Below are 25,942 nucleotides of genomic sequence, written 5' to 3' on the forward strand. Positions count from 1 at the left end.
TCAAATCACCCGCCTGAAATCCGACTTTCATATGTCACTGCTGCCGTGCCCAACGTTGCCCGCCTTTACTGCGCGGCCGCCAACACTAGTAGCAGCAGAGCTAAAGTAGCGGTACCCACAGCAGCAACAACGGCCATCGAAGCCATCGAAGCTTGCCGCAATCGCCGCAATGCATGTGGACGGAGAACTTGAATTGGCTCGCGACACTGGGCTCCAATTCAGCGACTTGAGCCCCGATGAACGCGGTATGCTGCTGAGGGCTCGTAGGGCCGGCGTCGTTGCATGTGGCATTTTGTCGAACTTTCTGTCAGAGCGACTTTCACGAACGCGCATAACACACGCGGCAGTACGCGATCCCGAAACTACCACTGAGACGCGACCGCGTGAGCGAAGCAGGGCGCCGGGCAAAGCGCAGTTCGGCGAAAACGGAACCTTTGAACAACGCGCGCCGTTCCCTATGGCAACGCCACAGAAGTTCTTTTTTCCGTGAATCAAATGGAAACGACCAAACAGCACTTTATTACGTCTTTTGATGCACGGAAGGTTCTTTTTTTATTGCTGCTAGTTTGATTACTAGTGATTTAGTGTAGGCAGACTCTCATACGTCATCACGATCACTTCATGTGATACATTTAGCTTGATTTCTCGGTAAGTAGGGCACTGCTGTTGATAATATTGCCGTTTTAGAAGTTGTCATACACTGAGCTTTCACTCTGACATAAATTGTTATTTGCCTTTAGTGTCCCTTTAAAATGTGTCAATGAATGTATTAACCAACAAGAGCACCAGACGGTTTTCACCGAAAAATGTGGTGTTTCTACCGGGGCATTTCTAGAAATCCTTTCCATGTATTTAAAGTCGACGCTGGTAGGTTGGAAGGAAGGCGTTTATGTGCAGAAATCAGGGATATGTATTGGTGCTAAAGTTGCTCCGGTTCTTAGTGATTTATACCTTAGCAAGATTGACAATCTTTTGGAAGGCGCCTTAGGTAATTCAGTTACTAAGGTTTTTCGTTATGTGGACGATTACTTGATTTTTTGTAGTGGTGAGGACTTTGAAGAGGTGGTACTTCCGTGAGCGAAAAATTTGAATTAAATGGAGGAGCGCTGAGCTTTACTAAAGAGGTGCCTCAGAATAATGGAATACAATTTCTAGACATTTTCTTATCATTCCAGAAGAACCACGTGTGCTGGCAGTATTCTCCTAGATCTTCGAAACCGCTGTTAAATGTTTCGTCAAAGCACTCGAAAGTTGTAAAAAACGGCATCGCCATGTCTTGCCTTAAGTCAGCCCTCACCAAGTCGTGTGAGCACAAAATGAGTGATAGCTTTAACGCACAGGTTACGCGTCTTTTAGATGTAGGGTATCCTCGTGATGCAGTGGCCACGGTCGCTGAGCGTTTAAAGAAGTCTATTGTGTTAAGTCCAAGCATGGTTGCAGAAAGCGATAGGAAGAAACGGGTCGTAGGTATACCGCACATTCATCGCGTATCTCACAGGCTAAAGAAAGTAGGAACTAGATACGGCGTTAACGTTGTTTTCACGGCTGCCAATAAGCTAGGTAGGACTTGTGCCGCTGTGCAGAGGAAGAATGAGGGAGTAAAAGACAAGAAGCGGACCAATATTTGTTTCGTAAAACACACCAACAAATTCACTGATTGCCGTACGAGTGTGGTGTATAAGATCCCTTTCAGCTGCGGCCGCTTCTATGTAGGACAGACGGACCGATGCATCAACCACAGATTGTTGGAACATAAGAGATCACTAACAGGAGGCTCACCTTCTAATCTATCTTTACATTGTCGAGATTGTAAGTGCACGCCAAAATTCGATGAATGCGCAGTGTTGTACCGGCATAGAAATGAAGAAACGCGCCTGATGATTGAAGCATGGCATATCGAGAATAGTGGTAGCGCATGCGTGAGCCAACCGTCGATTAACTTGCATAAAGATGAAATCAAATGCCTTAACAGTTATCTTCCACGTAGACCGCCACACGTGCCGGACTGATAGGTTCACCTGTTGCATGGGCATGCGCAGATAAGTTTTCGTGCCTTTTTTCTTTTCAGACGTTGTGCGTCTCTTCAGTTGTTAGTCGGCGTTTGTGGTGTCCTGACTTCTTTCTTGTGTCCGTGTTTGCACGCCCTGTCTTTTTAGAAAGAATCACTATTGCACTAAGTGTTAAGCAGAATTTTCTTCGTTCAGCAAACTGGGAGCGCAGAAAAAAACACAAAGGACGAAGCGCTCGTCTTATGTGGTTCCTCGCTTCGTCCTTCATGTTTTTTTCTGCGCTCCCAGTTCGCTGAACGAAGAAAATGAATTACCAAGTGGCCCACCTTTCGATCCTCCTGTTAAGCAGAATGTTTCGTACTGTATACCATAGGTCAGCAAAAAATGTGGAGCTCACTCAGACTCACTCACGAAACGTATCTTGCCCTTAGGGCTCACTCTGACGCAGACTCACCAAACTTTTCCTCATCCGGACACACTCTGGACTCAGACTGACTATAATTTTTCTCAACCGGATTCACTCGGACTCAGACCTCGATCCGAGTTTGAGTGAGTCTGAGTAAGTCGACTCATGAGTCCGTTAGCCTATTAGCTTTTTTGCCACAGTGTCAGTGCTCTTTAAAACCAATATCTCGCATAACTGGTGGTCTACATATCAGCACCTTTTGATCTCGTACCTTCAGATACGAGTTATCAAAGTTTGCAATTCAATAAGGATCTTTTTATTGAAAGATGGGTCACACGAGATATCTTTATCAATAACTTTCCGTGAAAAAGTTTGCGGGTGGAGGTCCAGGCATCTCCTCCCCTTCTCCCTCCGCAACTCACACCTCTGATCATTAAATATTGAGCTGACGTATGAACGATAGCACGTTGAAGTATGTGTGAGTATATGTGAGTATAAACGCAAGCCAACATAAGGCTGACAGTAATGCTGAAGTTTAGTAGATAATACCAAAGATTGGCAAAAAATGTGGAGCTCACTCAGACTCACTCATGCAATATATTTTGCACCTAGGGCTCACTCGGACACAGACTCCTCAAAATTTTGTCAACCGGACTCATTCGGACTCAGACTCACTATAACTTTTTCTCAGCCGAACTCACTCGGACTCAGACTCACAAAAACTTTACTCACCCAGACTCACTCAGGCTCAGACTCGCGTCTAGATATGAGTCTGAGTGAGTCGACTCATGAGTGAGTTTGCCGACCTATGCTGTATACTCAAGGTACGCACACATAATTATATATTTGTTTTCAAAATCGCCTTGGCAACATGTAAATGTGTAAACAGTAGTATAAATAATGCAGAAAGTTAAAAGTAAGAATAAAACCGAAAGCTTATTTTGGTAGCATAGAATAACAGAGAGCTGAGCTAGTTGGTAAGTATTCTTTCTAAAAAGACAGGGCATGCAAACACGGATACAAGAAAGAAGTCAGGACACCACAAATGCGTTTGTGGTGTCCTGACTTCTTTCTTGTGTCCGGTTTGCACACCCTGTTTTTTTAGAATGAATTTGGTAGCATGTTACAGAAGACATATTGCAGTGACCAGACCAGAAAAAAACAGTACAGAGACCTAGCTAATGTATGGGATACAAAACGACAGCTAAGACAGCGCTTGTGCTAACAATCAAATTATGATTTCAAAAATTCTTTGAATAAAGTTAGCAGGAAGAAAAAAAATACGGTATGCCAGGATATCTTCTGTTAGGTAAATGCTTGCTAGCATTTACCTAACATGTACGAGTGGTGTCATAGTCGTTAGAACCTAATTTGCATTTAAGTCAATGATCGCATGTAAGTCAAACTTACATCCACGAGATCATTCAAACTGCTGATATGTGAAGGCCACAAGATGCAAAGCAACCCCATTCTTCCATTCTTCAGATTTAGTAACGAAGCACAACGCAGAAGAATCTTGAATAACGACACTATAGCAGCATCAAAATCTGCACGATAAATGCCGTACACATTGGAGTACTGCAAATCAGTTCTGCGGAATCCCGCAAGGTGGCGGAAGGGGTTAAGAAAGGGAAAATAGACAACCACCCATTTGTAGCACGAAGCCACAAGGAAATCCATACGAATTTCTCAGAAATAAAGCCTCTTAGTTGCCGAAAAATTCGTCCTGGTCCGGGGATCGAACCCGGGACCAACGCCTATCCGGGGCGGTCGCTCTACCAATTGAGCTAACCAGGAAGCTAGCAATTGGCAGCGCAAGGGCGAATTCATCGACAACTCGAAGCAACTGGACACATATTGCAAATCAGTTCTGCGGAATCCCGCAAGGTGGCGGAAGGGGTTAAGAAAGGGAAAAAGACAACCACTCATTTGTAGCACGAAGCCACAAGGAAATCCATACGGATTTCTCAGAAATAAAGCCTCTTAGTTGCCGAAAAATTCGTCCTGGTCCGGGGATCGAACCCGGGACCAACGCCTATCCGGGGCGGTCGCTCTACCAATTGAGCTAACCAGGAAGCTAGCAATTGGCAGCGCGAGGGCGAATTCATCGACAACTCGAAGCAACTGGACACATATTGCAAATAAGTTCTGTGGAATCCCGCAAGGTGGCGGAAGGGGTTAAGAAAGGGAAAAAGACAACCACTCATTTGTAGCACGAAGCCACAAGGAAATCCATACGGATTTCTCAGAAATAAAGCCTCTTAGTTGCCGAAAAATTCGTCCTGGTCCGGGGATCGAACCCGGGACCAACGCCTATCCGGGGCGGTCGCTCTACCAATTGAGCTAACCAGGAAGCTAGCAATTGGCAGCGCGAGGGCGAATTCATCGACAACTCGAAGCAACTGGACACATATTGCAAATCAGTTCTGTGGAATCCCGCAAGGTGGCGGAAGGGGTTAAGAAAGGGAAAAAGACAACCACTCATTTGTAGCACGAAGCCACAAGGAAATCCATACGGATTTCTCAGAAATAAAGCCTCTTAGTTGCCGAAAAATTCGTCCTGGTCCGGGGATCGAACCCGGGACCAACGCCTATCCGGGGCGGTCGCTCTACCAATTGAGCTAACCAGGAAGCTAGCAATTGGCAGCGCGAGGGCGAATTCATCGACAACTCGAAGCAACTGGACACATATTGCAAATCAGTTCTGCGGAATCCCGCAAGGTGGCGGAAGGGGTTAAGAAAGGGAAAGGGAAGGAAGAAAGGGATTTCCTTGTGGCTTCGTGCTACAAATGGGTGGTTGTCTATTTTCCCTTTTTTAACACATTGGAGTATGCAGCGCAGGACAGTGGCAAAGAACAAGTGTTGCAGCACTGACACAACTAAAAAGAAAAATCGAGATCAGCATAGACGTTCGCGCACTTCTTTCTGTCAAACTCTGCCACATGAGCCTTCTTCACCAATATGGATGCGTACACCTCACCTCATGCCCTCACTGGAGAATTCTGGCGGAAAGGTAAAATTATGTGACTGTTCTTAGCTTTATTTGGGTGGCTTAGTGGCAACAGTATAAGCTTGAGGTGCAGAGTTCAGCCAGCGATTATTGTTTCGCACAGTTGTATTGCGATAGCAGTATCTTGTATCTTAACCCTTTCAGTCACGAATTACGATGCACTGTCTGCAAATGCATCAATTTTGCATTGCATGATTTCAAGGCACTCCGTATTACATTCCAAGAAATAAAATGTAGGAATGTGTTGTTTGTGTGAGTTACACCAATTAATGTTAATTAGCGTGTAATTAAATATATATTTGTTCTGCAATCAGTCAGCTTCAATCCTTGCATAATGGGAATCAACTATTAGGCCCAAAATGCATGCACAGTTGGATTTTTGGTTGTATGTATTTCGAGCGAAGAAAAAATATGCTCTTGACGGTGGTCCTGGAACGTCGCACGTTGAACGATCGTCGAACATGGTAGTCTCTCTAGCAAAGTGATCATCTACAGCAATAAGCAGCATAATGAAGTTAAATAAGCGCTAGTTGTCCATTCAGGAAGCCTGCGCGAATGTGCACACTAAGTTTCAGGCCATTTGAAGAAACACGCGGTGCGTGATGCAACTCCGAAGTTGATGTGTACAAATGTACACACTGTGACTGAAAGGGTTAAGGTACTATCTGCGTCAAATGAAACCCGAACGCCGGCAAGCCTTTGTAATGGTATAATGCGCGCCGTCCAGTTATCACCATGGACAGGCACGCATATGCGCAGTGCAGTCAAACCGGATGTGCACGCCTGTCAATGGTGATAACTGGACGGCGCACACAATACCATGCAAAGGCTTGCCGGTGTTCGGGTTTCATTTGACGCGGATAGTACACAATTATTTCATGTATCGTAAATACAGATACTGATACACGTCTTGCAAGACGTATCGTGATGCAGATACAAGGTACCCAAAGAGTATCTAAGATAGCATCTAAGATACATGTATCTTTGATACTGCCCAGCACTGGCTCTAGCGAGTGTTGTGTGCATAGTGCTGACTTTGCCTTGAGACACAACCTTTGGCCTGAACAGCCCAAAGGTCGAAGGGACCTCCTTGGCCTCCGAGATGCCACATCTGGAAGAGGACTCGTTCAAGGAAAGCCCCACTGGCTGCTCCCACTGTGGGGGCACATGGCGGGAGCCTCGGCACACTGCGTGTGGCTTCGGCAGCCGCCTGATGCCATTGTGGTGCTGCCCCCCCCCCCCCCCCCAACTGCACCACTTTGGTGAAAGACCTTTTCCCAGCAAAGTGTGCGGCGGGACACGGTGTCTTGCCTCACGGAAACTGATGTTTTGTGTGACTTTGATGGTTAGAATTTTTTTCTTTTTTCCATGCAGCACAGGAGCTGGAATAAGCCAGGTGGTCACCATTGCAGTTGGCGCAGTGTACCTCGGCCTTGCAGTCATCATCGGCGGAGTGTCCCATGATGCTGCATTTGGCACAAGTTAGCTGCCCTCGGCGACTCTGGGAAGCATGGCCGAACCGTTGACACTCAAAGCAGCAACGCGGGTTTGGAATGTATTGTCTCATGCACAGTTTAAGGTAGCCGGTTTCAGTTTCATCTGGTATTGTGCTTGAGGTGAATGTTAGAATTATGCCAGGTTGGCAACGCTTTGTTTTCGCATCAGATTTTTATGCGCTGGACTTGTACGACGTCCTGATCTTTCCAACCAGAAAGGAGTGCCTCATCCGACAGATCTATTAGGTCATCATCTGACACAACACCCTTGACGGTGTTCATCGTTCGGTGAGCAGTGACAGTTACGGGCTTGTCCCCAAATGTTACAAGGTTTGCTAATTTCTGAAACTGAATCTCGTCCTTAGCCTCCACCAGAAGGTCCCCACTGGCCATCATGGTGGCCTTATAGCCACTTATGATAGTCTCAGTGAGGCACCTGGGCACGAGGAATGGTGAAACGTTTCAGGCTTTCTTGTCAGGATTCTTGCAATGGATGACTTGGTACTTGGAGAATGAGCCTTGTTTTTCAAAAGAGACTGGATACTTGCATCAGTGCGCCATTTTTGAGGGGGCAATGAATGGAAAAAGGGTTGGCTGATCCCATAGAAAAAAATTCGGCAGGTCCCACGTACCATGGGAATCGATGTTATGTGAAGCATGTGCAGGAAGGTGACTGTGTTGCAGTTTTTCTCATTGAGCGAAACGTTACGGAATGACGCTAGAGAAATGTGAAAATGGTATACGCACACACATATTTTGAAGAGTCGCGCATGTGTTATATAACTAGTTGTTTACAGTTGCTTAACGATCCCAACAGCAACACAGGTGTTACTAACGCCAAACGCAGTAAGCTGATATCTAGTGCTTACATTCTTCAATATTGGATAGCGCGAATTCGAATAGGACAATGAAGGAACACAGATGCACAGGACAGGCGCTACTCGCAACTAAACTTTATTCAGAAAAGTTTCCCTAGATGTATACACAGCCGAGTGGCACGGGCAGGCGCACTGCGCGTACGTTACAGTCACAGTTGCAGTTGTTAGAGTTGCGTTACACTTGTTTGCTTATACTTACTCGTTATGACGGAGAACGCACGCATGTTTCACGAACCCGTGTGCATATGTGGAAGGGGTTCTTGGCAGTTCTTGAATAAGGTCATCATCACCGTGATCAATGAGCACCAGCAGCTGGACAGGACTTGTTATCGGGTCCATTCATGACTGCGGCTACGAACGGTCCAAGTGTAGTGAAGTGCGAGGTGTAGTACAGCTGGTGGAAACCGCGGATGGCTTTTACGAAGCAATGATCTATAATGCCATCTGTCCTGGACGTAGCACCGAGGTCTTGTAATGCCCTGTCCACATCTAAGCCTTCTTTCATGCTGTCTAAGAACCAGGCGTTGTTGGGTTTTGATAAATCAATGCTGAAGTCACCAGTAATCATGAGAGACATGGTCCTCTCGGCAAAGTTATTGTAGAAAGCATTGACCCCGGTTTTTGCGCAATCCACGAGGTCGATGTTGTGGACCACGTGGACGAGTGGATGGTAGCCCAGTGTCTTCCAGGGGTGCTCTGTCTTCAGCTCCCTAACTTTCCTTGCGTCGGCCGCTCTGGTGTAGTGGTCACGGTGCTCAGCTGCAGACCCGAAGGTCGCGGGTTCGATCCTGGCCGCGGCGGTCGCATTTCGAGCCGAAATGCTAGACGCGCGTGTACTGTGCGATGTCAGTGCAAGTTAAAGGGACCGACAACTGGCCAGAACGGATGATTAGATCCTGGTGGAAATGAAAAGGCCGTGAATTATAGTGACAGATTCCAGAATACTATTCGCGATCTGAGTAGGATTTATATTTTTAAATCGCGTTTAAAAGTAACAAAAACCGGCATGTCGCGCAGCCTAGCGCGAGCGTCATGAACTAGACGTATGCAGTCTTAAGCACTTTGTTGTACGTAGTCCAATGCTTTTACACGCACCAGAACGAGGGCTGAAATTTTGAATATCTATGTTATATTGTCAAATCCCGTTTGTTTCTAAGGTAAAAGAAGTAAAGCATGAGATGCGGCGCTGCTTTCGTGGCTTCCAGTGAAACAGAGGCTGCGGCGCATGCGTGCGGCATCCGGCGGCGTTTCCCGCGTATACTCGACTCTCGTCTGCTCTCGTCGTATCGGACTTTTGAAGAGTAGCACGCGAGTTTGCACTGCTGCTCGCAAATGCCATCGACTTACTGTTCTGTGGAGGATTGCTACCACTTCATGAACAACACTGCTGGTGTATCCTACCACTTGTTTCGTTTTCGAAGGCTTAGCTTGGCTTGGCTTGACTAAAATGTGATAAAGCGACCTGTGTACGGCCAAAGTACTTCTATAAGATGCCCCAGAAAAATGCTACAACTATTGTAAAATAATTTAATAGGCTAGAAAGCAGCAGTCGCCGCACCACAGGCTTTGCAAACGTAACGTTGCCTTTTTATACTTAGGGCATAACTTGTCACCACTGTTGGCGTATAATCGCTATCGCGCTCACCTCTCACTGTTTGCAGCATGTGATATTAAGACTGCATAATCGCTGCAGATCGAAAAACTCTGATTACAAATTGCTTACGGCGTTCTCCACGTTACCACTCCGTGATTAGAAGCTCTGACTGGTAAGCTTCCCGTTGCACTCAAGAAAACGGGTACCACAAAAGTTGGTTGTCGGTCCCTTTAAGGAACAACAGATGGATAAAATTGCCGAAGTCCTTCACTATGGCGTCTCATAATCACATCGTGGTTTTGGGGCGTAAAACCCCGACAATTATTATTATTATAACTTTCCTTCCGTGTGAATGTGTATGTTCACGGTAACTGCGTTGACTGAGACTCTGTTATCACCTCTGGCGCATACCCGCATAACATGAATTCCGGTATGCGGTTATGTGCCACATGTGACTCGGGGAAAGGGTTTCATGACGTATGCGACAGTTATTTTGTGTTATTCATGTCATCACCAGTGAATCGTGTTTGTCAGACACTTATCCTATGCTATGCAAATTTTGATATATAACAATATATAACAACCTATGGCGACGACCGAGAGAGCGCCCTGACGTAGACGGCTAGATAGATGGCAGGGGCGTAGCCAAGGGGGGGGTTGGGGGGCTTCAAACCCTCCCCGAAATTTTTCAATTTTGCTTGCGTATATAGGCACGCACACATACAAACGCACGCACGAACATACATAAAGTATGGTTGAACCCCCCCCCCGAAAAAAATTTCTGGCTACGCCCCTGATAGATGGATAGGTAGATAGATAGATAGAAACGCCCAAAGTGCCCGAGGTTTGCTAAGAAATGCTTCACATTTAAAAGTCGTTCATTCGGAAACAGCCCTACCGCCCACCATGGAGCCTAACAAGGGGACGTGGCAGAACATGTAGATAAGTCTGCACAACGCCAGTAGTACGCCATTACTATAACCAGATATGGTTTACCCTAGGTTGGATAGCCACACAAGGTTAATTGCAGCCAGGAAAGCCAGAAGTAAATAGAAGGAGAGGACAGGAAAGAATACAAGTGAGAGAGAGACAGGAAAAGGTGACTGCCGATTTCCCTGGGTGGGTCAGCCCAGGGGTGCCGTCTACGTGAAGCCGGGGCCAAACGGGTGTGTTGCCTCCGCCAGGGAGCCTTAAGGTCCAAGTACCCAGCGTTGGCTCAGCCCTCAGGATCCTCCCCCTTTTCCCCAGTGACAGCTAGGCATGGGAGGGGGTCGAAACCCCCCCCCGTTGACTCGGATCCGTGGTGATGCCGCCCACCAAACGCCTGCTTGTGCAGACGATCCTGCTGGGGTGCACGCGGTTTTATGTGCTCATGTAGACAGCATGTTTACATAAAAATCACTATGGTTCCCACCTCACTTGGTGCTCTCTGTAATCGAAACTGCGACTGGGTGCTATAAAGCCATCTCCAAGTAATTAACAGCCGCGTGCTCGAACAAACGAGCTTTTCAACTATGATATGAAGGCTGTTACCTACTTATTGCAACAGAAAAAACAAGAAGCAAAATTTTTGTGTCAGTGCTCCTTTAAGAGCAGCCCATTCTCAATGAAACTGCCGCTTTATCTGCCTATCTCAGAGCTGCTGGGTTGAAAAGACGTGCCATCATGGAAGCACAGAGTCAACACTGACGAACTCCACCAAACATCATCATTTTTTTATACTTTTTTATACATTTTTTATACCCCCGACACACAGCCTGCTCTCAAACACGTCAACCTAAAGTGTGCATTACAAAGCTGAATGTACCAAAGCTAAGCTTCTATTAACGCGAGTCTGGGCCGTTATCTTGCAGCAATAGTTCTCGGATGTCTTTTTCTGTACTTGGCCAGTGGTCAAAGCAACGGCCCATCAACATTATCCAGTGGTGCATGATAAAACCAGCATAGAATAAGGCTAACACACTGCAACAAAATACCAGCCCCGGTTAGGTTTTCTTTTTTTACCACCATGCTCAGTCTGTGGTGAACCATAAAGCGTAGATGATTTGTTTTTTACAGACAGCAAGAAAAACAATTTTGGAAACAGCTTTGGGAGCTTTTGCAATAATATATTTGTAGTTTGGCTCTCTGCATACGAATGTTAGTTTGGCGGTGCAAAAGTATTTTAATTAAACCAATCAGCTTACTATCTTTTTGAGTATACACATATATTCTCATAATAATATTGGCACTTATCAGTTAAAAAATTTCCTTATTCCTTGTTCCTCTGTTCAATAGGCAATTTCTAGTTGCGAATTACCCTATCTGAAACTTTTTTCCGCCATCACGGAATTCCTGACAAGTGGGTGCGGGTCCCGGTTGATAGGCAGACGGACATTGAACGGGTGCAAAAAGGCGCATTAGGACGAGTGCACAACGCCGTTCAGTCGTCACCACGATTCAGACAGCTTCGCATGCCTCGGCTGACGACGCAATGAGGCCGTCGGAAACACGACGATTTAGTTGAGCCAGCCAGCGCCAGGTCGCAGATGCCGCAAGGGCTCAAGCGCCCGTATTCCGCGGCCAGTCGACAGGTGTCGCTCGCGAAATCATGGCACATTATCTCGCGTTACCTCGCGCTAAGAAGTGCCGCTGATGTCCGAGGGAACACAGCAACGTGCGTCCACGAGCGCTCAATTCACGGACAAGTGGCTAAAAAAAACATGGCTGACATGTCGCACCGTGTTGCCGTTTAAAACGGAACATGCATATTGTGCCGCTTTCGCGACAACGAAGAGGTCTACGTACAAGATCATTCGCGAGAGCGATCATTAAAGTAAAAAAATCTCGCTCTTGGAAACCGTAAGAAGTTTTCAAAAAGTGCAGCCATTTTCTCCCCTTTCTTCTCGAGTGATCGCACAGCGCACGCACAGCCATTTCGCGCTTTACGCTGCAGTTTTCTTGCGAAGTGACGAAATGTACAGCTGCACGAAGCTGGCAGTAATGTAAACTTGTACGTACAATTGAGCAGCATTATCCACGGCTTGTACGGAAGAACTATCGCACGTCCTCCAGAGATGTCGCACTGCTCCGCGCTCGGGGACGAGCTCGTTACGAAAGTGGCCGCCAGGTGGGGCAGCCTAGCAGAAGGGGCAGAGTCCCCTGGCGCCAAACATTGCTACCACTACTACCACGTCACGGCGCACGAGACTAAAAAGCCACCTAAACATCGCCCAATGTTAGCGGTGTAAGCATGTTTCATGTTGGCTACCTTGTGCTGCCGAGCAAAACTAGCGCCGTGGTGTACCCAAAAATTCCCTAGTCAAGTTGGCGAGAGCAGACGAGAGCAACGAGAGGCCGAGTTGAAACTGTTAGAGGCACATGATGGCGTGTCTTCTTTAAAGATTTTGTCTATCTGTGTCATGCTTTGTTGTGTTACCTCGCGAGTGTTCGCTTAGAAATGACTGAGATTGCTGAGACATCGACTCTGCTGTCAATTTGGATGAAGCGCGAAAGACAGGGACAGAAAAGGCACACATACAACCACACATACTGCGCTACGTGTGGGTGTATGTGTGCCTTTTCTGTCCCTGTCTTTCGCGCTGCTCCCTTAAGTTAGGTTGAACCATCTAGCCAACAAGTTCACGCTTCAAGGTATCAGTGGTGTTCCGATGTAAGCGCCTGGTATAACTCAGTGCGCTCCAGAATGAGGGATTTGCCTTGTTAAGCTTCACAGCTGTACAGTGGCGTTATGCGAAGAAAACTAAACGTCACGCTGTGAAGCTCTAGCCCTTCGTGGCCGAGAAGGATTCGCTGCCGCAAAGTGGTTGATAATACATTTACGGCTTCGAAGCAACTTAAAGGAATCAGTCATCAGTCATATTAAAGCTTACAGGCGTATTTTCCATTTGTAATAATGGATATATCGAATTATTTCGCGATCCCCTTCGAATCCGATGTGCCCGACGGTCGTCAAGTGAGGTGAAACTTGAGGCACTCGAGAGCGTACGTTGCGTTAAATGTCTGTGTATGCCCTGCTTTATGTTACCTCGCGAGTATTCGCTTGAATTTATACAGATTCTTGAGACAACCAGCAGCGCTAAGAAATCCATCATCAGCCCATTTATTATTTGACCTGAAATGTAGCAGCTGGCGTTTGAAGTAGACATCCGTAGCGGCGCCTCGTCGCAATTGTGCAGCAAGTTGACACTATGCGATCACGCTGAATTCAGGCCACGTGATTCATTGGTATCTTGTAATAATTTCTGTTGGCATAATTAAGTTTCTCCATGAACACTATTCCAAGCTATTCCAAGAAGTGACTTGGTCTGTTCTCTAATGTAGAGAGGTTGCTGCTAATTCGTTTGCCTGGACGGGTAGAAGAATTGAAGAAACCTTCGCTATGCACTTGCGCATTTATTAGACGTTTGGGTGCTCGTACGGTGACTGGAGACTGCGTCGGCGCCTTTTTTGTAATTAAAGAAGACAAAGCATCAGGTAACGTATGTGGCACTTACGATTTCCCTGCTGGTTGGCTTCGCTGCACGACGAATCATCGATGCACATACATGCTTTCTGGCATACACAGCTGCAATGCGATAAAGAAACTGACTATAGTGAATCTGTCATCTTGTAGCACGTATATATAATGTAAATATATAGTGCATTGAATCCAAGGGGCAGTGCAAGCATGGCGTAAATAAGCAGGGTACGAGTCAAAATATGGGCGGCGTGCGCAGCACAGATTTCTTTGCGCTCCACAATGAAGGAATTGCTTTGTAAGTTTTACCGCTACACAGGGGTGTAATGCGACGAAAACTAAATGCCACGCTGTGAAGCTTGCTACCTGTGGCTGCAATTAGTTGCCGGAAAGAGTATCCGAGACGCATTTATATATATTGCCACGCCCACTTCTTGTCTTGTTTTGATGTATTCGGGTTTGACCGGCAGGGACGGTTATCAACGCTCGACGCTGTCCGCGAAGCATTGTTCGAGAAGCTTCACGTCTATAGTAGATCGTTCTGTTAAGATTGCGCCCCGCACGCGAACGTTCCAGCTTTGTCTAGAGATAACGCCGCCACCAGCGATATTGCTGGAAAGTTCGATACCGCCTGTATAAAAAGCCGACGCGATTGACCGCTTGTCAGTTGATCGACGGACGACGCCCTGTTCGCCGCTATATTTGTACAGCGTGTATTGCTATAATTCTAGTTCTCATTTTCCGGCCACAAGTTCGGCCAAATAAACAGTTCATCCTGCAAACGCCGACTGCTGTCTTCATCGACGTCACGACCACGTGACATCTGGTGGAGGTGCTGCTTCATGATCCGGACGCCACCGCGGAGCGCTGACCCAAGCCCAAGCCGCGACGAGGACGACGGCAAGGAAATCCCGGATCGTCGAACAAGCCGCAGGCAGAAGGGACTGCAGCCAGAGCACGGGCTCCTTCCCGAAAAACCCAGGCAGCCGCAGATCTCAACATCGACCACAGCGACGATGACCGACCACGTGCAGCCTGCGCCAATCCTTTTTCTCCAGCCCAAGGAGCCGCCCACCTTCCGCGGATCGTCGTTCGAAGACCCGGAAAGCTGGCTGGAAGCCTACGACCGAGTAGCCCTTTTCAATTCCTGGACCAGTGAAGACAAGCTACAGCATGTCTTCTTCGCCTTGGAGGACGCAGCTAGAACATGGTTCGAGAACCAAGAGCGAACCCTGACAACATGGGACGTTTTTCGCAGCAGGTTCCTGGCAACATTCACCAGCGTTGTCCGGAAGGAGAGGGCCGAGGCTCTGCTCGAAACCCGCGTGCAGCTGCCAAACGAAAACGTGGCACTCTTCACAGAAGAAATGACGAGACTGCTCCGCCACGCAGACCCTGAGATGCCCGAGGAGAAGAAAGTTCGCTTCCTCATGCGAGGAATCAAGCAGGAGCTGTTCGCGGGACTAATCAGAAACCCACCCAAGACCATCCAAGAATTCCTCGCGGAGGCAACAACAATCGAGAAGACGCTCGAGATGCGCACTCGGCAGTACAATCGCCGCGCATTCCAAGACAGCGCAGCAGTTCACGCCCTCGGCTCCGACGACTTGCGCGAAACGATACGAGCCATCGTGCGAGAGGAGCTGCGAAAGCTCGCACCTTTTACACAGCCCGAAGTGACGTCGATTGCGGACGTTGTACGCGAGGAAATCCAACAATCACTGGGTGTTCCTCAACCGGCACCGCCGCAGCTGCAAGCAATGAGCTATGCTGCTGCAGCCCGACGCAACGCCCCCCCTCCTCGCCCACGTCAAGACGCCGCGCCGCCCCAGCAGTTCCGCCGCCAGGCGCCACCGCCGCCACCACCGACGTCATACCGCCCGCCAGCCGGTCAGCGATACGCGCCGAGGAAGACCAACGTTTGGCGCGCCCCCGACCATCGTCCACTCTGCTACCACTGCGGAGAAGCTGGCCACACCTACCGCCGCTGCCATTATCGACAGATGGGACTTCGTGGGTTCGCCGTCGACGCGCCGCGTCCACAGCAGGGGGAACGACCACGTGACATCGCCGACTACCTGGCAGGAGCGCAGTGGACCCCCCGAGGACTTTCCCGATCGCCGTCGCCAGGCCGCTACGCCTCTCCCCAACGCCGACCATACACTGGCCCAACCCGGGGCCGGTCACCTAGCCCGCATCCGGAAAACTAAGGGCAGCAACCGATGGAGGTGCGGTTGCTGTACGACGAAATACCGAAGACCTTCCGCCGCCGACGCCGCCGCCACGACGAAGGCTTCAGGACACGACGCGAACCCCTGACGACGAAACCTCGCGGACCGAAGTAGACCTGACGACGCAACGTGGAAGCAGCGGAACAAACCGACGTAGCCGTGACCCGACGCCACGACCTAACTGCAACGCAAGACGACGAACGAGTGACCTCGACGTCCTCATCGACGGCCACAACGTCACCGCTCTCGTCGATACTGGAGCCGACTATTCCGTCATCAGTGGACCGTTCGCGACGAAGCTGAAGAAAGTCAAGACCGCCTGGGAAGGCCCCGAAATCCGCACAGCGGGAGGTCACCTAGTAACGCCGGCAGGAATCTGCACAGCGAGGGTCTCCATCAACAACCGGATTTATCCCGCAAGCTTTGTAGTCCTTCAGCATTGCTCCCGAGATGTCATCCTTGGTATGGACTTCTTAGGCCTTCATGGTGCAGTGATCGACCTCAGATCGAAGTCGATAACACTATCTACAGAAAAAGCATTACCGCGGTACACGCCGCCAGGGAAGCATGCCTTGAATGTGCTGGAAGACCAAGTCACCATTCCCCCTCGCTCCAGCGTCATCATTTCCGTCGGCTCTCAGAAAGTAGCAGACCTGGAAGGCGTCATTGAAGGCGACCAACACCAGTTGATTAACCGCGAGATTTGCGTCGCAAGAGGAATAGCAGAGTTGCGGGGAGGCAAAGCAACAGTGATGCTCACAAATTTTAGCAACGAGTATAGGCACGTAAACAAAGGCACGACAGTCGCCTACATCGAAGAAATCACAGCTACGTCGATGGCTTTCGCCATCGCCGATTCTTCCGAGCCAACACCGACGAACCAAGCTTCTCAACCAGTTTTCGACGTTAATCCTAGCCTTCCGAAGCATAAACAAGAACAGCTCAAAACCCTGCTCTTGAAATACAGGGACTGCTTTTCGTCATCGTCAAGAATCCGCCAGACCCCAGTCGCAAAACATCGCATCATAACAGAGGAAAATGCCAGGCCACTCCGGCAGAGCCCGTACAGAGTTTCAACGCGAGAACGCGAATCCATAAAGAAACAAGTCGACGAAATGCTACGCGACGACATCATCCAGCCGTCGAAGAGTCCATGGGCGTCACCCGTGGTGTTAGTGAAGAAGAAAGACGGAACCCTACGCTTCTGCGTCGATTATCGCCGCCTGAACAAAATCACGAAGAAGGACGTCTACCCTCTCCCACGGATAGACGACACCCTGGATCGACTCTACAACGCGAGGTACTTTTCGTCGATGGACCTCAAGACCGGCTATTGGCAAATCGAAGTCGACGAGAGAGACCGAGAGAAGACTGCCTTTATAACACCAGACGGCCTCTTCGAGTTCAAGGTTATGCCCTTTGGTCTTTTCTCGGCACCTGCGACGTTCCAGCGCGTTATGGACACCGTGCTGGCTGGACTGAAGTGGCAGACTTGCCTTGTGTACTTGGACGACGTCATTGTGTTTGCCTCAAGCTTCGACGAACACCTCCGGCGCCTTGACACTGTACTACAAGCAATCAAGACTTCTGGCCTCACCTTGAAGCCTGAAAAGTGCCGCTTTGCATACGAGGAGCTGCTGTTTTTGGGTCACGTGATCAGCAAGGGTGGTGTTCGCCCAGACCCGCGGAAAACAGCTGCCATCGCTGCCTTCCCGCCCCCCACCGACACGAAAGCCGTGCGCCGTTTTCTCGGCTTGTGCGCCTACTACAGGCGCTTTGTCAAGGAATTTTCACAAATCGCCGAACCGCTAACTCACCTCACGAAGACCGACGTGCCATTCAAGTGGGAAACGGCGCAAATCGAAGCATTTGAAGAACTGAAACGATGCCTTCAGATGCCTCCTATACTAGCACATTTCGACGAATACGCCGATACGGAAATCCACACCGACGCAAGCAGCGTAGGACTCGGCGCCGTCCTTGTGCAGAAGACTGACGGGCAGGAACGGGTCATCAGTTATGCTAGCCGGTCGCTATCAAAGGCAGAAACGAACTATTCCACAACAGAAAAGGAGTGCCTAGCGATCATCTGGGCTGCATCCAAGTTTCGCCCCTACCTCTACGGCAGGCCCTTCAAAGTTGTGAGCGACCACCACGCATTGTGTTGGCTAGCTAACTTGAAGGACCCTTCAGGTCGCCTCGCACGGTGGAGCCTACGACTTCAAGAATTCGACATTACCGTCGTTTACAAGTCCGGAAGGAAACACTCCGACGCTGACTGCCTGTCTCGCGCCCCCGTCGACCCACCGCCGCAGGACGACAAGGAGGACGACTCCTTCTTGGGAATCATAAGTGCCGACGACTTCGCCGAACGACAGCGAACGGATCCAGAACTCAGGGGCCTTGTGGAATACCTCGAGGGCAGGACCACCGTTGTTCCGAAGGTATTCACGCGGGGACTGGCGTCATTTTTCTTGCGCAACGGTGTTCTCCTAAAGAAGAACTTCTCACCGCTTCGAGCCGATAGCCTTCTCGTGGTACCCTCGACATTGCGGCCAGAGGTCCTCCAGGCTCTGCACGACGACCCGACGGCTGGACACCTGGGTGTTTCGCGCACGCTAGCAAGAATACAGGAGAAGTACTACTGGCCGCGCCTTTCCGCCGACGTCACTCGTTACGTGAAGACCTGCCGGGACTGTCAGCGACGCAAGACACCGCCCACTAGGCCAGCCGGACTTCTGCAGCCTATCGAGCCACCTCGACGGCCGTTCCAGCAAATCGGGATGGACTTACTGGGTCCGTTCCCGACGTCCAATGCCGGAAACAAATGGATCGTCGTAGCTACTAACTACCTCACCCGCTACGCCGAGACGAGGGCCCTGCCTAGAGGCAGTGCCGCCGAGGTAGCGAAGTTCTTCGTTGAGAACATCGTCCTGCGTCATGGCGCCCCAGAAGTTCTCATCACCGACAGAGGTACGGCGTTTACTGCTGACCTAACTCAGGCAATACTGAGATACAGCCAAACAAGCCACCGCCGGACCACAGCGTACCACCCACAGACAAATGGCCTGACCGAGCGGCTAAACAAGACCATCGCCGACATGTTGGCCATGTATGTCGACGTCGAACACAAGACGTGGGATGCCATCCTTCCGTATGTGACCTTCGCCTACAACACGGCCGTCCAAGAAACGACGCAGATGACTCCGTACAAGTTGGTCTACGGAAGGAGCCCGGCGACGACGCTCGACGCCATGCTACCCAACGTCACCGACGAAGAAAACCTCGATGCCGCCGCTTACTTACAACGTGCCGAAGAAGCTCGACAGCTCGCCCGCCTGCGCATCAAGACCCAACAGCACACCGACAGCCGTCGCTACAATCTTCGACGACGCTTCGCGGAATACCAGCCCGGCGACCGTGTTTGGGTCTGGACGCCGATATGCCGACGTGGGCTTAGCGAAAAACTCCTTCGGCGATACTTCGGGCCATACAAGGTTCTTCGACGCCTCGGCGCTCTTGACTACGAGGTGATCCCGGACGGCATTACGAACTCCCAGCGACGCCGCGCACGACCTGAAGTCGTCCATGTCGTGCGCCTTAAGCCGTTTTTTGCGCGTTAGCGAACGTGGGGACTCTATTTTTCTTCCTTTGTTATTGTAATTTATTTTTGTATGCACTTGTTTTTTTTTCTCTCTTCTATGTTCTTTCACAAGCATCGGGACGATGCTTTTTCAGAGGGGGGCAATGCCACGCCCACTTCTTGTCTTGTTTTGATGTATTCGGGTTTGACCGGCAGGGACGGTTATCAACGCTCGACGCTGTCCGCGAAGCATTGTTCGAGAAGCTTCACGTCTATAGTAGATCGTTCTGTTAAGATTGCGCCCCGCACGCGAACGTTCCAGCTTTGTCTAGAGATAACGCCGCCACCAGCGATATTGCTGGAAAGTTCGATACCGCCTGTATAAAAAGCCGACGCGATTGACCGCTTGTCAGTTGATAGACGGACGACGCCCTGTTCGCCGCTATATTTGTACAGCGTGTATTGCTATAATTCTAGTTCTCATTTTCCGGCCACAAGTTCGGCCAAATAAACAGTTTCATCCTGCAAACGCCGACTGCTGTCTTCATCGACGTCACGACCACGTGACAATATATATATATATATGTATATATATATATATATATATATATATATATATATATATATATATATATATATATATATATATATATATATATATATATATATATAAACATATATATCTAGGCACATAAACGACATACACTGGCTATGTCCTTTATGTGTCTTCTCTTGTCTTCGTTTCATTGAGCTGCACATGCTCAATATATCAAGACATGTACCAACTATATTTAAGCTTCAGGCAGGCATTTTATGCATTTTAATTACAAGTATATCGAACTATTTAGCGATGTCCTTTGATTCCGACGCATGCGAGCTTTACTGTATATACACTTAGCCAACAGTGTGCATTCGTAACACATTGGTCGGTTCAGCGAAGCATTATGTGGTGAGGAGCATTGATTTTCCTGGCGTAAACAAATACTTTTTTTATTATACGATATTTAGGAGATGTTGGTGCTTCTGTATAGCACGGGCTACTCCTTTTCACTGATGATAGGATATGTGAAAAGCACAGCAATGAAAAAAAAAATTTTTCATAAAGAACAGCTAGGCAAAAAAAGTTATTCACAATGATGTTTCATATATCAGCTTGATACCGCGCGCATGCGATGGGTGCATGCATGCATATGCGACATACATATAGCGGTTGAGGATGGCCTAGATTCATCACCATGATGTGTTCGGTAGGCACCGGGAACTCCACTGATCTGATGAGAAAATAAGCAATCTGCATCGCTGCGCCTAGTACACACATACTGTGCTCCAAGTAGGGAGGCCGGCTTCGGCGTGACGCTCGTTCGCGTGGTTGCTCGATCGCCGCAAGCATTTGTTTAAAACAAGCAATAATATTGATTATTCGGTGACTATATATCACGGAATATATTGGAGCTAAACGTTTTTCTAAGGCACCTTTTGGGAAAAGCTGGCTTTTCTGGAACCACAAAACAAGTTCCGATCATGTCTCAAACTTCGTCGTCCAAAAAGAACCAGCTTCGTAAACTAATGCGCTTGATACGCCAGCAAGGTTAACACATGTCTCATTGAGCTGAAACAAAACTGATTCCCCCATTCCCCCGCCTTGCGAACTGCGTGCCCCTTAGTCAAAAAGTGGCCCTTCTCAAAGAAAGCAGCAAGTATGCACCTTATCCGTGCGTCCATTAAAGGGGCCCTCCAACACTATTCAACCCCCCATTTTTTACTTGCGGGTTGCGTAGACTGATGGCTGGGGATAATTTTAGCATAAGTTTAAGCACCGATATCAAATTATTTAGTATTTTAATCACGCGTTGAAGTCGCTGCATCGCTGCTGACCGCATCAGCGCGTAGTGGCGCTTGCCAGAACTATTGCGGGCGGAAATGACGAAGATGAGCGCTGGCCTATGATTGGATAAATGTAACGTTAGAAGTAATAACGGCGTTGCATCAAAGTTGAGATTACTATTGTGTTTCGTTTTTATAGCCGCCGTCGCAACAAAAAATATCACTACACCCACTGGTATCACTACACCCACGCCTCTGGTTGCTCTGGCTTTCTTTTTTTTTTTTTTTTGCCTGCGCCGGTCGGATGTCCATATGAAACGCTTGCCCCTCTTCCTTCTTTTTGCGTCTGTACGTTTGCGAGCTGCCTCTTTCCGCATATGCTGTAGGCTCATGATTGTTGTTGAAACGGTGCAAGTAATCCTCTTCATTGAATTGTTGTCGCTGCACACTTGTAACTCGTCAGGCTGCTCACCGAACGACCCACGTAGGGGCGACCGTGTTTAACCGCCCATGCCGCTCCACAAATTCCCTTCTCAGAATGAGAAGAGGGAATGACACGGAATGTCGTTGTAAGGAACAGCAGACAAAGCCTCCCCAGCCTCGCTTCGAAGCAGTAGCGCCCGCTCAAGTTCTGACAAGTCAGGTTTCAGGAACCACGTTTGCTACTATGGCAACGACGTCAACAATGCGTTGGAAAGGAGAAGCAACAATGGTGTGCGAGCTTCCCCTACGTAAGAGCTTTCAGGATGGATGGATGGATGCTATGAGCGTCCCCTTTATAACGGGGCGGTGACATGTCTGCCACCAGGCTCGAAGGATAAAAAAAAAAAAAACTTCCTTGTTTCATGTTGTCCTAATGCCTTATCTACATTGATTAAATCTATGTTATTATAACAAAAAATATAAATTCACAGTCCATCTCTCTGCCTCTTAAGGCAGAATAACCTTTTTTCCCCCAATTATTTATTTTTGTACTTTATCTCTACTTTTCTGCCACCAATACTCTAACCGTCTCTTACTTATTTCTATCGCGGGCGTGTTCAGCTTTCCATTGTTGTCCCTAAAACCCAAGGCTTCATGTAGACTCGTGCCCACACGTATACCTGGGTGAATATCGCCACATTCAATCAGTACATGTTCCATCGTTTCCTTAGTTCCCCCGCAGCATGTACATTGTTCTTCTTCGTTACTGAATCTCGCTTTATAACTACGCGTTCTAAGGCAGCCCGACCTTGCTTCAAACAGTAAAGCGCTTCCCCTTGAATTATCATAAAACCTTTCCCTCCTTATTTCGTTTTTTCCTTTTCGGTAGTTACTCAGAGCCGGCTTCTTTTCCATCGCTGTCATCCAATAAGTCTTCTCCGCCTCTCTGACCTTCCGCTTAATGCTCCTTGTTGCCATATCGCCCGCACTGCAAGCCGTATATTTACTGGTGAGCCTCCTAGTTCTTTTTCTCCACTGCGTGTCAACGCTTTTTCTATACAAATACCTGAAAACCTTCTCTGCCCATCTACTCTTCTTCATTTTCCTCAGCCTCTCTTCGAATCTCATTTTGCTCTGCGCTTCCCTCACTTCAAAGCCTGTCCATCCCATATCACCCTTCACCCATTTCATTGGAGCGCCATCCGACGTCACAGCAGAGAGTGAAATGTGGTCACGTGACCCCGCGAAAGTCGAGTTGAGGGTAGGCATTTTTTTTCTTGTATTTTGAATTTTCTAAATTGAATAACTTCGTACTGCGTGCCGCTATCGCTGCCGTTCTTGCTGCACTAGTTCGTCCGTACTTCAGTCTACGCAATCCACGAGTAAAAAATGGGGGGTTGAAGAGTGTTAGAGGGCCCCTTTAAATCAAGCCACCTGCATTTCCATGGTTAAATCGCATGATCAACGTCTCGCGCGCACGTAGAGCCACGGGACTAGGCTAGGTACATCTCGCTTGGAATTTCCTAGGGACAGCACCAAAAAGTGGTCTGGCAACGCGGGCATGTTTTGGTGGCTTTTTAGTCGCTCCCGGTTTCCTATGGGAGGAGGTGGCAGGGCCGGTGATGCCTTCCAACTTTCGCCGTCAGGCGGCGACGCTTGTCGCAAAGGTGTAGCCCGCGCGCCGGTTTGGCCGGTGTGTCTTCGTCTTAGTGGCTCCGCAGCCTTATAGGTGCTCAGTGTCTTGTGTCCGAATCTGTCTGTTTTTATCGTGGTTGCGCTGTTCTTTGTGTACGCACGTGTAAATGAGAACTCCATAGAGTATTGATGTAGCGGGTGAAGCATCAGGGCAGGCAGAAAACATGCTTCGTGCCGCTGTGTCGGAGTTGCTATCGCATTTTCTGTTGAAGTGCAGATGAGGTTTTTCGCTAATATTTTTGTATTAGGGTCATTCCACGCCAAACGTCCCAGACATTGCGCTCGACCCTCTCCAATTGTATTGTAAAAAATTGACGTTCATATCAGTGCACTATTTGCCCTCGGAAAGTATTTTTTGGAAAAAAAAAATTTTCTTGTCTGTGACAGTGATTTGAATTTTGCCGTAGTGGGTGAAACATAGGTTGCGAAAAAATTCTCTAAAAAATACAATACTTTATGGAACGCCAAATATCTGCTGTTTACTTGAAAAGGAATGGCACTATCTTATTATCACCCATTGACGACCACTACTTTGTCTCACGATGTGCTTTGTGGTGAAGCAATGCTGCAATTCTGCGCCCATTTTGATTATTTTTTTAAAATTCTACGAATATTACAGACAAAATAGGACTATATCACATGGCTGGATACTTGGCAGTAAGTGTGTCAAAAAAGTATTGAAGTCGATGACCGAGTAGTTTCGAATTGGAAGGGGCGCAAACATTGAAAAATGTGTGAAATGCTCCACGTTCAGGCCCATGTAGAGTGGTGATGCAGTCCAAGTAAAAATGCATGCTTGGTCTCGTTGGGAAGAGTAAACAAAGGAGATTTATTTGTGAAAGTTTAATCGGGGTGTTTTTTGTTTTTGGCGAGAAACAAAAATTTATGTTGAGCGTTCGCGGCGTGCCTGGGCGCGGGCCCGTAGGTCCGCTTCACTGCGCCGCCACTGTTCCTTGGGGCAACGGAAGTATGCAGCGCCCACGCGGGTGGCACTATCGTGTGCTGCTGTGAGTTTTCACGTTTCGACACGCATTCTTCGGCATTCCGCAGTGCCGCCGACGAAGTGTCAGGGAAAACGAGGGATGGTTCGTTTAAAATATATTATTATATAATAAAAGTGGCTAACTGGCACCGGGAATACACTTATAATTCTTTTTTATGGGCAGCTCGCTTGAACGTGACTCGCGCCATTCGTGCCTCGGAGCCGAATGGTGCTACGTATTATTACGCTCGGATCTTCGGCAGAGGTGAACTTTTCTCCGGTGATCGCGTCGCCGAGCGAGCACTCGGCACTCGAAGGTTTGTCTTTCGGCCGCATCCCTTGGCAGCGCGTAAGATAAACATTGCGAATGGTGAGTATACTGCTATCGTGTCATATTTTAGACGGAGAGCCTGTGCGACGGAAACCGAAAGCGATAAATATACCAAATTAAGGCGGCTTCGTCCTTTTATATGTCTATCGCCTTCGCTTAGTAATCGCAAGGCGATTACTAAGATGAAAGCATCTCATGCAGCGTAGCAGAAAGTTGAGCTCTCAGCAAGGTTTGAGTCTACAATCTCCCTCAAAGATACGCGCACGTTTCACCTTTTCGTGCCATCATCACTGACCAGTCTTAATACCGGGCTCACCACCTACTCAGCAACACAGGCATTTCAAGTGGCGAAGACCATACGTCGGCAACGGAAGTAAGATCTGCAACCTCCGCAGAGATCGAAAACACAACCCAAGCTCTGCGCCTGTCGTACGTGTGCATGCAGTGACGTGGCAATGAAATCGTGCTCTGCTCCGACTACTAACCGGCAGCCTTTAGTGCCCTTCCGAAAAATTCTGCCAGCCATGTACACTGTTTGCAAGTCTTCAGCAACGTGAAAACTCACAGTAGCACACGATCGTGCCACCCGCGTGGGCGCTGCATACTTCCGTTGCCCCAAGGAACAGTGGCGACTCAGTGAAGCGGACTTACAGGCCCGCGCTCAGGCACGCCGCGAATGCTCAACATAAAATTTTGTTTCTCGCCAAAAACGAAAAACACTCCGATTAAACTTTCACAAATAAATCTCCTTTGTTTACTCTTCCCAACGAGACCAAGCGTGCATTTTTACTTGGACTGCATCACCACGCTACATGGGCCTGAACGTGGAGCATTTCACACATTTTTCAATGTTTGCGCCCCTTCCACTTTGAAACTACTCGGTCATCGACTTGAATACTTTTTGAGACGCTTAATGCCAACTATCCAGCCATGTGATATAGTCCTATTTTGTCTGTAATATTCGTAGAATTTTTAAAAAATAATCAAAATGGGCGCAGAATTGCAGCATTGCTTCACCACA

At 48.4% G+C, this 25,942-nt stretch overlaps 1 protein-coding gene across 3 annotated transcripts in view; it reads right to left on the reverse strand.

The window, feature by feature from the left end:
• LOC119384175 (uncharacterized) overlaps positions 1-25,942 on the reverse strand; it is a 350,667-nt gene that overhangs the window by 277,312 nt on the left and 47,413 nt on the right. For 2 of the 3 annotated variants that reach the window (XM_049412794.1, XM_037652453.2), the window contains exon 1: positions 12,394-12,513. The exons of the other annotated variant lie outside the window; for it this stretch is intronic. The gene's annotated coding sequence lies outside the window, so the exon portion shown is untranslated. Of the gene's footprint in view, positions 1-12,393; positions 12,514-25,942 lie in introns of those variants that run through there. 3 annotated transcript variants of the gene reach the window in all.

Source organism: Rhipicephalus sanguineus, chromosome 2, assembly GCF_013339695.2.
Source record: "Rhipicephalus sanguineus isolate Rsan-2018 chromosome 2, BIME_Rsan_1.4, whole genome shotgun sequence".
Taxonomy (NCBI): domain Eukaryota; kingdom Metazoa; phylum Arthropoda; class Arachnida; order Ixodida; family Ixodidae; genus Rhipicephalus; species Rhipicephalus sanguineus.